Genomic DNA, 15,639 nt, shown 5'->3' on the forward strand with positions numbered 1-15,639 from the left:
TACTGTAATACTGTTAGACAGACATACAGTAGGTCAACTACATGGTACTGTAATACTGTTAGACAGACATACAGTAGGTCAACTACATGGTACTGTAATACTGTTAGACAGACATACAGTAGGTCAACTACATGGTACTGTAATACTGTTAGACAGACATACAGTAGGTCAACTACATGGTACTGTAATACTCAGTTAGACAGACATACAGTAGGTCAACTACATGGTACTGTAATACTGTTAGACAGACATACAGTAGGGTCAACTACATGGTACTGTAATACTGTTAGACAGACATACAGTAGGTCAACTACATGGTACTGTAATACAGTTAGACAGACATACAGTAGGTCAACTACATGGTACTGTAATACTGTTAGACAGACATACAGTAGGTCAACTACATGGTACTGTAATACTGTTAGACAGACATACAGTAGGTCAACTACATGGTACTGTAATACTCTGTTAGACAGACATACAGTAGGTCAACTACATGGTACTGTAATACTGTTAGACAGACATACAGTAGGTCAACTACATGGTACTGTAATACTCAGTTAGACAGACATACAGTAGGTCAACTACATGGTACTGTAATACTGTTAGACAGACATACAGTAGGTCAACTACATGGTACTGTAATACTGTTAGACAGACATACAGTAGGTCAACTACATGGTACTGTAATACTCTGTTAGACAGACATACAGTAGGTCAACTATATGGTACTGTAATACTGTTAGACAGACATACAGTAGGTCAACTACATGGTACTGTAATACTCTGTTAGACAGACATACAGTAGGTCAACTACATGGTACTGTAATACTGTTAGACAGACATACAGTAGGTCAACTACATGGTACTGTAATACTGTTAGACAGACATACAGTAGGTCAACTACATGGTACTGTAATACTGTTAGACAGACATACAGTAGGTCAACTACATGGTACTGTAATACTCAGTTAGACAGACATACAGTAGGTCAACTACATGGTACTGTAATACTGTTAGACAGACATACAGTAGGTCAACTACATGGTACTGTAATACTGTTAGACAGACATACAGTAGGTCAACTACATGGTACTGTAATACTGTTAGACAGACATACAGTAGGTCAACTACATGGTACTGTAATACTGTTAGACAGACATACAGTAGGTCAACTACATGGTACTGTAATACTGTTAGACATACATACAGTAGGTCAACTACATGGTACTGTAATACTGTTAGACAGACATACAGTAGGTCAACTACATGGTACTGTAATACTCAGTTAGACAGACATACAGTAGGTCAACTACATGGTACTGTAATACTGTTAGACAGACATACAGTAGGTCAACTACATGGTACTGTAATACTGTTAGACAGACATACAGTAGGTCAAATACATGGTACTGTAATACTGTTAGACAGACATACAGTAGGTCAACTACATGGTACTGTAATACTGTTAGACAGACATACAGTAGGTCAACTACATGGTACTGTAATACTCAGTTAGACAGACATACAGTAGGTCAACTACATGGTACTGTAATACTCAGTTAGACAGACATACAGTAGGTCAACTACATGGTACTGTAATACTGTTAGACAGACATACAGTAGGTCAACTACATGGTACTGTAATACTGTTAGACAGACATACAGTAGGTCAACTACATGGTACTGTAATACTGTTAGACAGACATACAGTAGGTCAACTACATGGTACTGTAATACTGTTAGACAGACATACAGTAGGTCAACTACATGGTACTGTAATACTCAGTTAGACAGACATACAGTAGGTCAACTACATGGTACTGTAATACTCAGTTAGACATGGATGAAGAAGACTGACGTTATTTTTATTGAGATATATTCATCTAACTATATTATAATCTCCCTGTAACTTAGAAAGTGTCATGTATCATTTGTATTTGTGTGGATGATGTTATGATGTTAAGAATGTATTTCTATGCATGTTTTTCTTGGTAGCATGTCTAAGAGGATGGGTGTATTTGAAAATGATGTATTCAAGGTGTCATTTAAACAATAGGGAGGTTCTATGTGGGATTTTTCCTTATATATCAGTAAGATTTGGACTACATAGATTCTCTCAGCATGAATATATAGTAGGTCATCATGTATCTATCTTTTACTCAGACCGACTACATAGAGGTTTGAGAGGTTTGATGGTGCGTGAGCTAAGTGACTGAGAATGTATAACTTTGTTGATTTAAAAATATTGAGAATCTGGTTGGATTCAGGTAGAGAAGGTAGAGGGGGATGAATTCTCAGTTATCTAGCATAGTTTAGACTCTAAACATATATCTATACTACTGATTTGGAGAACATTTGATTTTATATGAAGTTTTATGTGAATTGTTGGGGGTAAGTGATAGTATATAAACTGAGAGATTTCCTTTGTTCAGGAGTTCGGATGACAAGAGGCAAAGCACGCTCCTTTTCTTTTTTTAAATCTTTTTTTGGGGGGGTAGATCAGCTTAATATTGCAGATAGATTGTAACTTCCATCAATGTAATTGTCTGCATCACTTCCAATCCCCCATGTTTTTTATATATATATTCCCCTTTAATACTTTCCAACCCCACCTCCCCTTCCCTACTTTGGGTAAAGTAGTGAACAACAATGCTTAGGCCTCTACTTCCAGCTTATATTTACTATCTATATTTTATGGACACTTCTTCTACTCTCAACCTCTCCGATCATTTTCATGATGTCCATCCGGTTTGCTTCTATATGCCATATCTTTCTAACTGTGCTCTTTCCCAAAAGCTCCCAACATACAACCTACATACTTATTATGGACACAGTATGCTTACATTATTAGTTATCTTGTTATTATTTGTTGTTAGTTGTTATTAGTCCCATCTTTCAATTCCATTCAACACCTCCCATCTATCTCTTAACACCATCCATATAGGATTTCTATTTGCCATATATATTTTAACTGTACTGTGATGTTTTACAAAAGTTCTGAACCTTTCTATTCTCATTGTTTCTACAGATTGTGAATTAAAAATAAACAGTTTTGCTAAAAGTATTATTATATTATTGATTGATTGACTATGACTTTTCAGATCACCCAGTAATGCTATCTGCAAGGTTAGCAATTCCATATTCATTACATAAATTGGCCCGTTTAATTTTGTCTGGCTTGCGTCCAAATTAAATGAAATATTTTTTTCTCATAGAATTTAAAAAACTGTTCGCTAGGCGTAGGCAAGACCATAAGCAAATACAGTGGGGAGAACAAGTATTTGATACACTGCCGATTTTGCAGGTTTTCCTACCTACAAAGCATGTAGAGGTCTGTAATTTTTTATCATAGGTACACTTCAACTGTGAGAGACGGAATCTAAAACAAAAATCCAGAAAATCACATTGTATGATTTTTAAGTAATTAATTTGCATTTTATTGCATGACATAAGTATTTGATACATCAGAAAAGCAGAACTTAATATTTGGTACAGAAATCTTTGTTTGCAATTACAGAGATCATACGTTTCCTGTAGGTCTTGACCAGGTTTGACACACACTGCAGCAGGGATTTTGGCCCACTCCTCCATACAGACCTTCTCCAGATCCTTCAGGTTTTCGGGGCTGTCGCTGGGCAATACGGACTTTCAGCTCCCTCCAAAGATTGTCTATTAGGTTCAGGTCTGGAGACTGGCTAGGCCACTCCAGGACCTTGGAGATGCTTCTACGGAGCCACTCCTTAGTTGCCCTGGCTGTGTGTTTCGGGTCGTTGTCATGCTGGAAGACCCAGCCACGACTCCATCTTCAATGCTCTTACTGAGGGAAGGAGGTTGTTGGCCAAGATCTCGCGATACATGGCCCCATCCATGCCATCCTGGCTTGAGCAGGGGGACCTTGCGTGCGCTGCAGGATTTTAATCCATGACGGCGTAGTGTGTTACCTAATGGTTTTCTTTGAGACTGTGGTCCCAGCTCTCTTCAGGTCATTGACCAGGTCCTGCCGTGTAGTTCTGGCCTGATCCCTCACCTTCCTCATGATCATTGATGCCCCATGAGGTGAGATCTTGCATGGAGCCCCAGACCAAGGGTGATTGACCATCATCTTGAACTTCTTCCATTTTCTAATAATTGCGCCCAACAGTTGTTGCCTTCTCACCAAGCTGCTTGCCTATTGTCCTGTAGCCCATCCCAGCCTTTGTGCAGGTCTACAATTTTATCCCTGATGTCCTTACACAGCTCTCTGGTCTTGGCCATTGTGGAGAGGTTGGAGTCTGTTTGATTGAGTGTGTGGACAGGTGTCTTTTATACAGGTAATGAGTTCAAACAGGTGCAGTTAATGCAGGTAATGAGTGGAGAACAGGAGGGCTTCTTAAAGAAAAACTAGTAGGTCTGTGAGAGCCGAATTCTTACTGGTTGGTAGGTGATCAAATACTTATGTCATGCAATAAAATGCAAATGAATTACTTAATAATCATACAATGTGATTTTCTGGATTTTTGTTTTAGATTCCATCTCTCACAGTTGAAGTGTACCTATGATATAAATTACAGACCTCTACATGCTTTGTAAGTAGGAAAACCTGCAAAATCGGCAGTGTATCAAATACTTGTTCTCCCCACTGTATATATTCAATCACAAGGGTGCACTAATGAGCTATGAATTTAAAAAATAATAATAATGGAGGACTACTCAAATAATATTATTTCAGTGTAGATAAGGGAAGGCCAGTTTACAATGAAAACATGCCAGCCAGACAAGCCAGTGGATGAATCTAATGTATTTGCATATGAATGGAGTGGAAATTAGCCTAATTGGTAACAAATATGACGTGGGGAAAAGTCAGGCTCCTAGTCAGGCTATTGTTTTTCAAATCCAGATTAAATATAGGTCTTCATGTGTATCAAATCTGTAGGCGATTGTGGGCCAAATCAATGACAAACGGCTGAAATGTTCAGGCTTCATCATGATCTGTGATCAAAACAGGCTGGGGGTGTTTTCGGTTCCGTTTAGACTAAGGATATGCGTAAGAACGCAACTGCACTGAAATGAATAGCCGGATTCAATGGGATTGTCCTGAATAAGAATGTTGTTATCTGATAAACTGTTTGGTCTATGCATATACCCATACCGATTCTATCTTTTTGGTCTTTTGCGGTAGGCATAGCCTACCACTAATATTATATATTGCGGAGTTTTTAATAAACCAACCACATTTTCCTGTGATGTTGAGGCAGAGCAAGACCTTCGATAGGCTAGTAGACTATGCGGAAATAATCGTGGAGTGAATTATTGTTATAGCATTGATCGCTTTATATAATCTGGAACGTTTTTTTCTAAGGCTCAGCAAACAAGGGGTAGCATATGCTTTTTGAACCTCTCTATAACAAGGGTTAGGCCTATATCCTCACCCCCTCAATTCGAGCCCTGCTTTTAAACATAGGACATCTCCACAGAAATGTATAGCCTAAGGATTGCATGGTGACATTGATGGTGTTTGTTAAACCGGTCAACTGGGAACTCAGGGGGGAAATGAGGTCAAATAATGACATCAGTGATTTTCAGGTCATTGAAAGATGACAGAGTTTCTGAATGGAAATTCCGAGTTGGATGACCGGTCAACAACAACAAAATCCCAGTCTGAGCTCGTTTTCCCCCGAATTCCCAGTTGTCGTGAACGCACTGAAGGCGGAGGTCAGAGATTGCCGAGTTGTTTTGAATACGCCAACAGAGACCTAGGTTACCTCTTATTTCTGAATAGGGCTACCTCCAACAAATAAGCCCTTGTGTCTGTATTGATGTGAGAAATAGGCATATCTACACAGTAATGGTGGCTGGCTGCGATATCAACTATCCTAATCATTTTTCTATTGAGGTGAAATGCCTATTTTTTTCTAAATCGAAAAATGAAATTGATTTAGATTACTCTGGCAATGAAAAATATTTTTTACAAAATCATGAATATGTAGAGGTTTGTAAAAATTCCCTGTCTTGGGTCAGTTAGGATCACCACTTTATTTTAAGAATGTTTGTAAGGCGTTCATGGTGAGCTCTTTAATAATAAACCAAACAGACGCTTAAACTAACACGTGACGCGTAATGCCCCGTTTACACTAGCACGTAGTGCCGCGCAGTGAAACCCCGCTTCCCATTCATTTTCAATGGAAGGAAATTGGTGAGAAGCGGAAAGAGCGGTGGACCTTTTGGCGGCGCGAAGGAGGCGGTGAAAAAGTTAAACTGTTTATCCAACTTTATGCAAATCACCAGCGGCGGACCGCTGAGCGATGACCAATCATATCGAGTGGTTCCCATGACGACTTTGACGCTATGCGACCCAAGGCTGAGAGACTTTCTTCAGCAAAGATGGCTGACAAAAATACTTGGATGGAAGCAAACATAAGTAATTATAACATCATAACGAATCATGCAAAAACATTTACAGTTGCGAGGAATATGTTAGTTAATGTAGAGACAAAACGATTATGCATATTTTTTTGGTCATAAAGTTAATTTACGAAAATCGCTATTTAGCAAGTTATCTGACTAGCTAACATTAGCCAGCTAGCTGGCTAGCTTTATGGGTGTTGTGACGCGAGAATGAAATTGTAATTCTGAAAACCAGGCTGTCGTCTTGTGAAACTGTGGATGTAAAAAATCTACCTAGCTAAAGCATTTACTGCAAATTGAATGTAGAATTTTGTAAACTTGCTTTGCTGATATTTGCAATGCAATGCAGCTGAAGTAACGTAGCTAACTATTTTCTTGCTTATTGTGTAGTGGAGGATAAATATACCTGTATGCCTATGGATGTGTAGCTATGTAGCTGATCTGTGTATGTGGATCCTAAAACGTTTGGTGTAAATATAGTTCAGAACCTAGCTATGAACCTCAGCTATCATAGCCGGTTGGATCAACTTCAAAACAGTCTGAATGACATTAATGAAGCCTATGGATTGAGTAGAATGTAATATAACTTTGTGCCAAGGATGCAAGTCTTATATACATGTAGTTATTACCATGCATGAGATCCCCACATAGTATTCTGGACATTGAATATATTCACTGATCATGTACTCTACCTTGGCAAATAAAGGTGCAGTTCAGGTATGAATGCCTGTGAAACATACTTTTTCAGTCATATCCAATACCAGGAGTATCAAACTCCAGTCTTTTTATTAACACTTTGTCTGCATGTATGTATTACAATTATACACTTCAACAGTGTTTACCAATCCTGGGACATCAATGGTTACACATTGTAACTATGCAATAGACTACAAACATGATTTAACTAGTTAAAGGCTGATTTGTAATTCATATATACACAAACATAGTTTTAAAAACAGTACACTACACTTCCTATGCATCATGTAAATACTCTAAAACTGGTTCATCTCACTAAACCGGTTCATCTCACTATCTAATTTCCTTCATCTGCATTGATCTGAGGACACTGGATAGGTGTAGTATTTCATCAAATGAGACTTAATTTCAACCAGTAGAGAATGTGAAACGCTTTATTGAAAGAAGTTCATTATCCAAGTGTTATAAACACATAATACGTGCATTATAAATATAATTGTAATATATATTCTAAATAGAAGTTAAATCTGTACTTCAATGCACATCTGGTGTGCATTATAAAAACAGAGGAAGAAAGAGGAGATGGGGAGAGAGGTGTGAGAAAGAGGCGGTGGGGAGAGAGGTGTGAGAAAGAGGAGGTTGGGAGAGAGGTGTGAGAAAGAGGAGGTGGGGAGAGAGGTGTGAGAAAGAGAAGGTGGGGAGAGAGGTGTGAGAAAGAGGAGGTGGGGAGAGAGGTGTGAGAAAGAGTGTCAAAGACAGAAAGGGAAAGAGGTAAGAATAGAGGAGCGATAGATGGAGAGAGATGGCATGTTATTCTAACACTGTCAGTCATCATAATGTCTCCCGAGTGGTGCAGTGGTCTAAGGCACTGTCGCAGCGGCCGCGACCGGGAGACCCATGGGCGGCGCACAATTGGTCCACGGTAGGGGAGGGTTTGGCCGGCAGGGATGTGGGTTTGTTTCCCACGGGGGGCCAGTATAAAAACAAACAAACATGTATGCACTCACTAACTGTAAGTCGCTCTGGATAAGAGCGTCTGCTAAAATGACTAAAATGTAAATAATCATCAGGAGGTGAAATGCAAAACTGACCTTGTATCATTAACTCTGGGACTACTACATCTCTCTGTATTTCAATGTAAAGCATCTCTTTAATAATACTTCCTGTTGACCCGACCAAGTGACCTCTCACCTCTGATCCTGCTGTGCCCTCTGTGTAGCCAGTTTAGATGCGGGAGGGGTTCACCGACACAGCTGATATAACCTAGAGGATTTAGGGAGAAGGGAGGAGGGATGAAGTGAAGGAGAGAGACTTATTGAGAAAATAAGGTAGTTAAAGAGACAATGTTCAACAGGAATCTCTGTGTGTGGCCTCACCTGGTGTCCACACTAAGTGGCTGCAGAGTACTTTATACTGAAAAACATGCACAGACACAGGAGGACAAACAATGTAGCGTAGTTATATAAATAATGGAGTGTCTTACTATTCTCCATGGTTGGTCCTCTGGCCTGTCCTTTTGGAGGTGGAAGGAGCCACAGTTCTACACCTGAGCCTGCTTACTGCACAATCCATCAACAAGATTGAGTGTGTAGGTGTGGGTTATAGGGTGTCTAATTGTTTTCAATATGGGTGACTCTTAAAAGAGCCTGTTTTGGTTTTGTACAGACATCCTCACCTGAGAAGTAGAACTCAAAAGGAGAGAAACTGGGAATTGAATAACTGCAGTTAACGAAGCTAAGTCAATGGAAGAATACTCTTATTGCAATGTGGATGGCTCTTAAAAGAGCCTTTGGTTGTGATAGTGTAGACTATGGTGTTGCCAGGGAACAGCACCCTTCGAAGAAGTAGGAGGTGAAGATCTCCCGCACACGGATTGCCTCCTGTGCTGCGTTGTTGGCCCCCATCCTGGTAACATCCTGCAGAGCAGCAGACCTCTCCTCTGGCACACGGTGGCGAGCTGCAGGTCCCCTCCTGGTCCTCGCGTCCATCCTCATGATAGTTATGCAGGACACAGGAAGCCTTCACACACAGGCCTGAATTCCCCCAGGAGGCAGTCCCAGTTGGCCCTGGTCACCCAACCTTGCAGTGCCCTACACAGTAACTGAAGGCAATCGTTTTGAAGGAATCTCCAGTTACAAGGTATCTGCAGGAATATGGAAGATAATGCCATTATTATACTTTTTACATCACCAGGTCATTGTGGATTACTAAAGTATCATATCCCTTATAACAAATCATGATAACATTGGATAGATAGATGCATGTGCAGCACGTGACAATAGCAGGATCATATCAAGGATAGAATCACAAATGAACACATAAATACCACTTGAAGCTTGATCATTTGAACCAGCTGTGTAGTGCTAAGGCAAAAAACGTGCACCCCTTCGAGTCCCCAGGACCACGACAGAGAACCACTGCTCTTCATCGGGACCTCTTCATCTGCAGACAGGCTTTCACTGCTCTCTGTACCTGAGGACAGAAAACCTCACAAGAAACAGACTTCACTATACTAAAATTAGACCGCACTGAATATGATGTTACTGTTATCTCCGGCCTCACTTCTAGGGACTGGAACTACACAACAGAACCTGCCCTCTCCAGAACAGCCTACTCTCTCACTTTGACAGATGGGGCTGCTATCCTTTCACCCTCCTCCATGGCTATTAGCTAGCTACCTACAAATGCATTTGGGAGTTTTTTTTTATACAGTGATAAATACATCAAGTTAGCTAGCTAATATGAAGTTAGGTAGCTGGTCAAATGTAATTCACTTAGCTAGCTATCTATACAGTATGTAAAGTCGGCTAGATAGCTAGCTACGTTAGCAGCTCATTTGAGTTAGCATGCACTGTAGCTAGATTAGCTAATAATACATCGTTGTTTTTTTTACATTTTCAAAATGTATTTACTTACTTGAATAGGTTCACCCAGCCATGTGGACGATTGGAAACAGGGCAGCAAAGTTCGTTGTTACCAGAGCGGTTTAGAGCATATTACTACTATTTACCTGTGAATAACCAGACCTTCATTTAAACTTGCTATGCTGAATTCTTGACGCACAGTCGAACATGCTGCCAGCCAGCGGGCCAACGCACGGAGCATTACAAGCTAACCTGGCCGAACGCTCGTTGCTAAATAAATGTACACACACACGTTATTCAATCATTTCACCCACAGTGTTAGCGAGCGTCTACGTGGCCAGGCGCTAAAATAAAACTCGGTTCTATTTGTGACTCTCGACCCGCTGCAAGTCCTCTCCTCTCCCATCTCCTCATTGGTTTTTTAGGAGCATCTACCGACGTGGGTGATTGAAAGATGAACTGAGGTCCGCACTCCAGTCCAGTTGGTGGTGGTAATGCACCTTAAAGTTGGTTGCCAACCGACATATAAAGTCCAAAGAAGAAGAAGAAGCCTGCATTTGGTTTACCGTTTTATCTGTGGATGAATAGGCTCTATGCACGCATCACTTCCGCATTGGCGTAACGATGCTAGGGCATTTCCGGTTACCGGAAAAAAAACATTAGACAGTGACAGTAGACCGTTATGATGGCAGAGATGAAGTTTACAAGGTGTTTGCTGGAGTTGCCTAAAGTATCTATTAATGATATACGGAGGGTCGTCCGGACATCCAGTACGACACCACGTAGCAAACTGGATAAAGGCTTCAAATTTTACGTTTCTTATATTCTTTGCAACTTTGAAGGTAATATGCTAACGCTAGCTAGCCTGGGCTAGAAGCCTTGCTTTGGTGTTTTAAGTCATGACTCCATCCTGCTTCAGGTTAATCATGCTTTAAATAAAGTTTAATCATGTGTATATACCTCTCACTTCATGTGTTTGTACTTTTGTGAAAGTATCAGGTAAAAACAGGGCTACAAATGAGATCTCTTTCAGAGTCCACTGCTACCGCTCAATGAAGAAACTAAAGCCACCACACCAGCTGTTGAACTTGTTCAAGGTTCCGTTCAACACATGTTTTACTCGTTTAATGTTACCACAGATTTGATTGCCGTCGCTAAGAGAACACTTCAGAACTTTAGTGGTTTTCACGATAGCTGAACAGTGGTAGCCTAATACAGACCAGGGTAGCTGAGTGGGAATTGCCATGCTTTGTTGTTGGGTCTGTTGTAAACAAATTGGGGTTTGGTTTGAAATGTAAACAATAATGAGATCACTACTTTTCCTGACTGCAATGACAGTAACATATTCCACTCAGCTATTCTTCAAACTGCTGATGTTCTACTCAAAACTGTCCTGTCATCTTTACTTCTTTCTTTATAAACATATGGCCCAACTTCCTTGCTTTTGTACTTTATGTTTCTACTTTTCAAGACGAATTAGGAGAAAAACCTTCACTCTACTGTTGTTATTAGTTCTTGGCTACAATGTTGCACCACTCACCTACTGCTCTGCCAATACTGTTTGAAGGTAGTTAAATGGCACAAGACATCGTACTGTAATACTCAGTTAGACAGACATACAGTAGGTCAACTACATGGTACTGTAATACTGTTAGACAGACATACAGTAGGTCAACTACATGGTACTGTAATACTAAGTTAGACAGACATACAGTAGGTCAACTACATGGTACTGTAATACTGTTAGACAGACATACAGTAGGTCAACTACATGGTACTGTAATACTCAGTTAGACAGACATACAGTAGGTCAACTACATGGTACTGTAATACTCAGTTAGACAGACATACAGTAGGTCAACTACATGGTACTGTAATACTCAGTTAGACAGACATACAGTAGGTCAACTACATGGTACTGTAATACTCAGTTAGACAGACATACAGTAGGTCAACTACATGGTACTGTAATACTCAGTTAGACAGACATACAGTAGGTCAACTACATGGTACTGTAATACTCAGTTAGACAGACATACAGTAGGTCAACTACATGGTACTGTAATACTCAGTTAGACAGACATACAGTAGGTCAACTACATGGTACTGTAATACTCAGTTAGACAGACATACAGTAGGTCAACTACATGGTACTGTAATACTGTTAGACAGACATACAGTAGGTCTACTACATGGTACTGTAATACTCAGTTAGACAGACATACAGTAGGTCAACTACATGGTACTGTAATACTGTTAGACAGACATACAGTAGGTCAACTACATGGTACTGTAATACTCAGTTAGACAGACATACAGTAGTTCAACTACATGGTACTGTAATACTGTTAGACAGACATACAGTAGGTCAATGGCCTGGAATGTCCACCAGGGGGGGCACCAAGGGAAACTATAGGCCAGTCCTTCTACAGAGGCTCAAATGAATGGAACACTTTATCAGAGGAACATAAACTGATGGAACATTTTAATACGTTCAAAAGATACACCAAAAACTGGTTGCTGCAACAGTTCAATCATGTATAAACTACTGTCTTATCAACAGACCCATTAAAGAGATTCTCTGATACTTTTGTATACTTTTTAGACAGTAGCGCTGAAAGTAGCACTCAGGAGCCACAAGTGGTCCCCGATAATTGCATAGTATGTCACATATGTGCAGATAAGTGCACCACATCATTGGTCTCCCTCTCTCGCTCTGCTGGGTAGGCCTCTTGCTAGCTGTCACTCAAATGTGAGGGGCTGAAGCTCATTGGCTAGAACTCAAACTGCAAAGGGGCTGGCTCATGTGGGGGGAAATGTAGGGGAAAGGCGTGGCACAGCTTGAAGAAAAGTCGCTTTCAAACTAGGGATTTTATTGCTAATTGAGGTAAGACCGTATTTCTGCTCATAGATTATACATGTAAGAACGACACATTGAAACATCCAGCCCAAAGTGGGAGGTTAAAAAAATAACAAACTACCGGAGCATGTCTTTAAACCCCCCTAGAGTCTATTGATACAACTAGGCATCAATCTAAGTAACAGAATAAAAACACCCCTGTCAAAATCCATCAGTTTATGATAGAGATCTCACTGTGTAGAAATAGTAGGCTACAAATACAACAACAACAAAATAATAAAAATAAATAATATGCCATTTAGCAGACGCTTTTATCCAAAGCGACTTACAGTCGTGCGTGGATACATTTTTGTGTATGGGTGGTCCCGAGTGGCGCAGTGGTCTAAGGCACTGCAGCGCAGTGCTAGCTGTGCCACCAGAGATCCTGGTTCGTATCCAGGCTCTGTCGTGAGCCGGCCGCGACCGGGAGACCCATGGGGCGGCGCACATTGGCCCAGCGTCGTCCAGGGTAGGGGAGGAATGGCCGGCAGGGGATGTAGCTCAGTTGGTAGAGCATGGCGTTTGCAACGCCAGGGTTGTGGGTTCGATAAAATAATGTATGTGCTAACTGTAAGTCGCTCTGGATAAGAGCGTCTGCTAAATGACTTAAATGTAAATGTAAATGTCCCGGGGATCGAACCCACTACCTTGGCGTTACAAGCACCGTGCTCTACCAGCTGAGCTACAGAGGACCACGCTGCCAGAACAACACTCACACTGCCAGTGCACAAAAAGTACTAATACAATAACACACACACACACACACACAGTGCAAGTAAGCATGTCGTAGGACTGTTTATACCATGTGGATCCTGTACATACGACGAATACAACCTGAAACGACTAGTTACCGGAGTGTAACTCCAGTTCTATGAGTGGAGCGGAGCCCCATAGGGGAGCTCTGCTCCTATTGGTTTACCCTCTGCCCTAGGGCAGAACAGCCTGAAGCAAAATTATGCACACACCTACAGCCAATGGGAGTACAGGTGTCCCTATATAAGGAACCCCGTTCCCTCAATCTGCCTCCCGAGATATTATCTTCAGCGAGACTAGAGAGGGTCGGTAGGGGCCTTAAGTCTATGGGGCTCGCTCCACTCATAGAACTGAGTTACACTCCGGTAACTAGTCGTTCTATATCGTGGAGCTCCGCCCCATAGGGGAGCTCTGCTCCTATTGGTTTAAGGCGGAGCGAAATGGCGCTCCAAAATGTACCCCCTGCCGAACCTAACACATCCCATTCAAAAATGAGAATAGGTCAAGCCCAGCAATGGCTGCAACCAATTCCCGCAGTACTGCAACTAAAAGACCCATCCGGGCGTCACAATATACCGCGTCATCGGTTATAGACCCGCCCCATCTAGCTCAATGGCAATGCCAATGGCTAGTGGGCAGATCATCAGAATAGACGCCGTGCTAATCTGTACCAGCAGATAGCCGTGCCTCAATATTCTGTGACAACACTATCGTCCACTAATGGAATGACATCAGTCACTCTACATTAAGTGTCCAACAGACCGCCCTACTCACTCAATGGAACCCAGAGATTAGTAGGCAGGAACAAAATATATAAGTCATACTATCTGAATCAGATAGATGACCTCACATTCTGTCAATTCAATACATGTCTCTATGTACTGACCCTGAGTCAAGAGACATGCCACAGATAGCTTTTCATCCGAAGGGGACCTGATAGAGACCTGTCTATCGTGCTGCTTCTCTTTCCTCTAGCTCAAGATTCTCTTTCAGCTATGCTGAGTGCAATCGAGCTTGAAAGTTAAAAAGCCTATTCTTGACATAACACGTTTTCCTAACCAAGGCGGACCTGATTGGAACCTGTCCGAGGTCCTGCTCTGTCCTCTCCTTTTAGCTCAAAATCGCCTTTCAGCTCTGCTGAATGCCGACCGAGTTAAAGAGTTGGAAAAAACGTGCCATAATATGTTTCTTCTAATAAAAGCGGATTTATGAACATGGTCACAATCCTGCTTTCTTTCTCTGTTTCTTTCTCAAGATCTCCCTTCAGCCACGCTGAGTACAGATCGAGCCAAAGAATTAGAAGACATATCCAACAGATAGAAACGGATAAAAGGAGACGGTGTCGACCAAGACGCCGCTCTACAAATATCCACTACCTCTGTACCTCTGAAGAGGGCAGTAGAAGCTGCTACTCCACGAGTGGAGTGCGCTTTAATACCCTGAGGCGGTTGTTGCCCCGCCGCTTCTGCACGCCGTCTCAATGCCTTCACAAAGCCAATGAGACAATCGCTGTTTTGAAAGTGGTCTACCCAATGCAGTCGCACCGTGACACACAAACAGCTGAGGCGATGACCTAATCGCTGCTGTGCGCTCAACGTAACACGCCAAAGCGCGTACTGGGCACAAGCAATGAAGCTTTTTCTCACTCCTCTCCCCATGGGGAGGGGGATAAAAAGCCCACAATTCCACGGTCTGTGATCTATATGCACTGTTAATAACCTTCGGCACAAATGCCGGGTTGGGACGTAACACCGCTCTGCTCAAATCGCCATTAATGGCAAGGCAGTCGGGTCTCGTCGACAGTGCACTCAAATCACTGACCCGCTTAGCGGTAGTCAAGGCGAGCAACAGCGCCGTCTTGATAGACAGCATCTTGAGGGTATTTGATTCAATGGCTCGAACGGCGACTTACATAGCGCTTGAGAACCAAGGCCAAATCCCATCGGGCAGCGTAGCTCTAGGCATTGGCCTAAGCCGTCAGCGTTCCCAATAAGAAACGTTTCACTAATGGGTGACTGAACAGGTTTTTCCGTTAAACCC

Source organism: Coregonus clupeaformis, unplaced genomic scaffold (genome assembly GCF_020615455.1).
Source record: "Coregonus clupeaformis isolate EN_2021a unplaced genomic scaffold, ASM2061545v1 scaf3229, whole genome shotgun sequence".
NCBI lineage: Eukaryota > Metazoa > Chordata > Actinopteri > Salmoniformes > Salmonidae > Coregonus > Coregonus clupeaformis.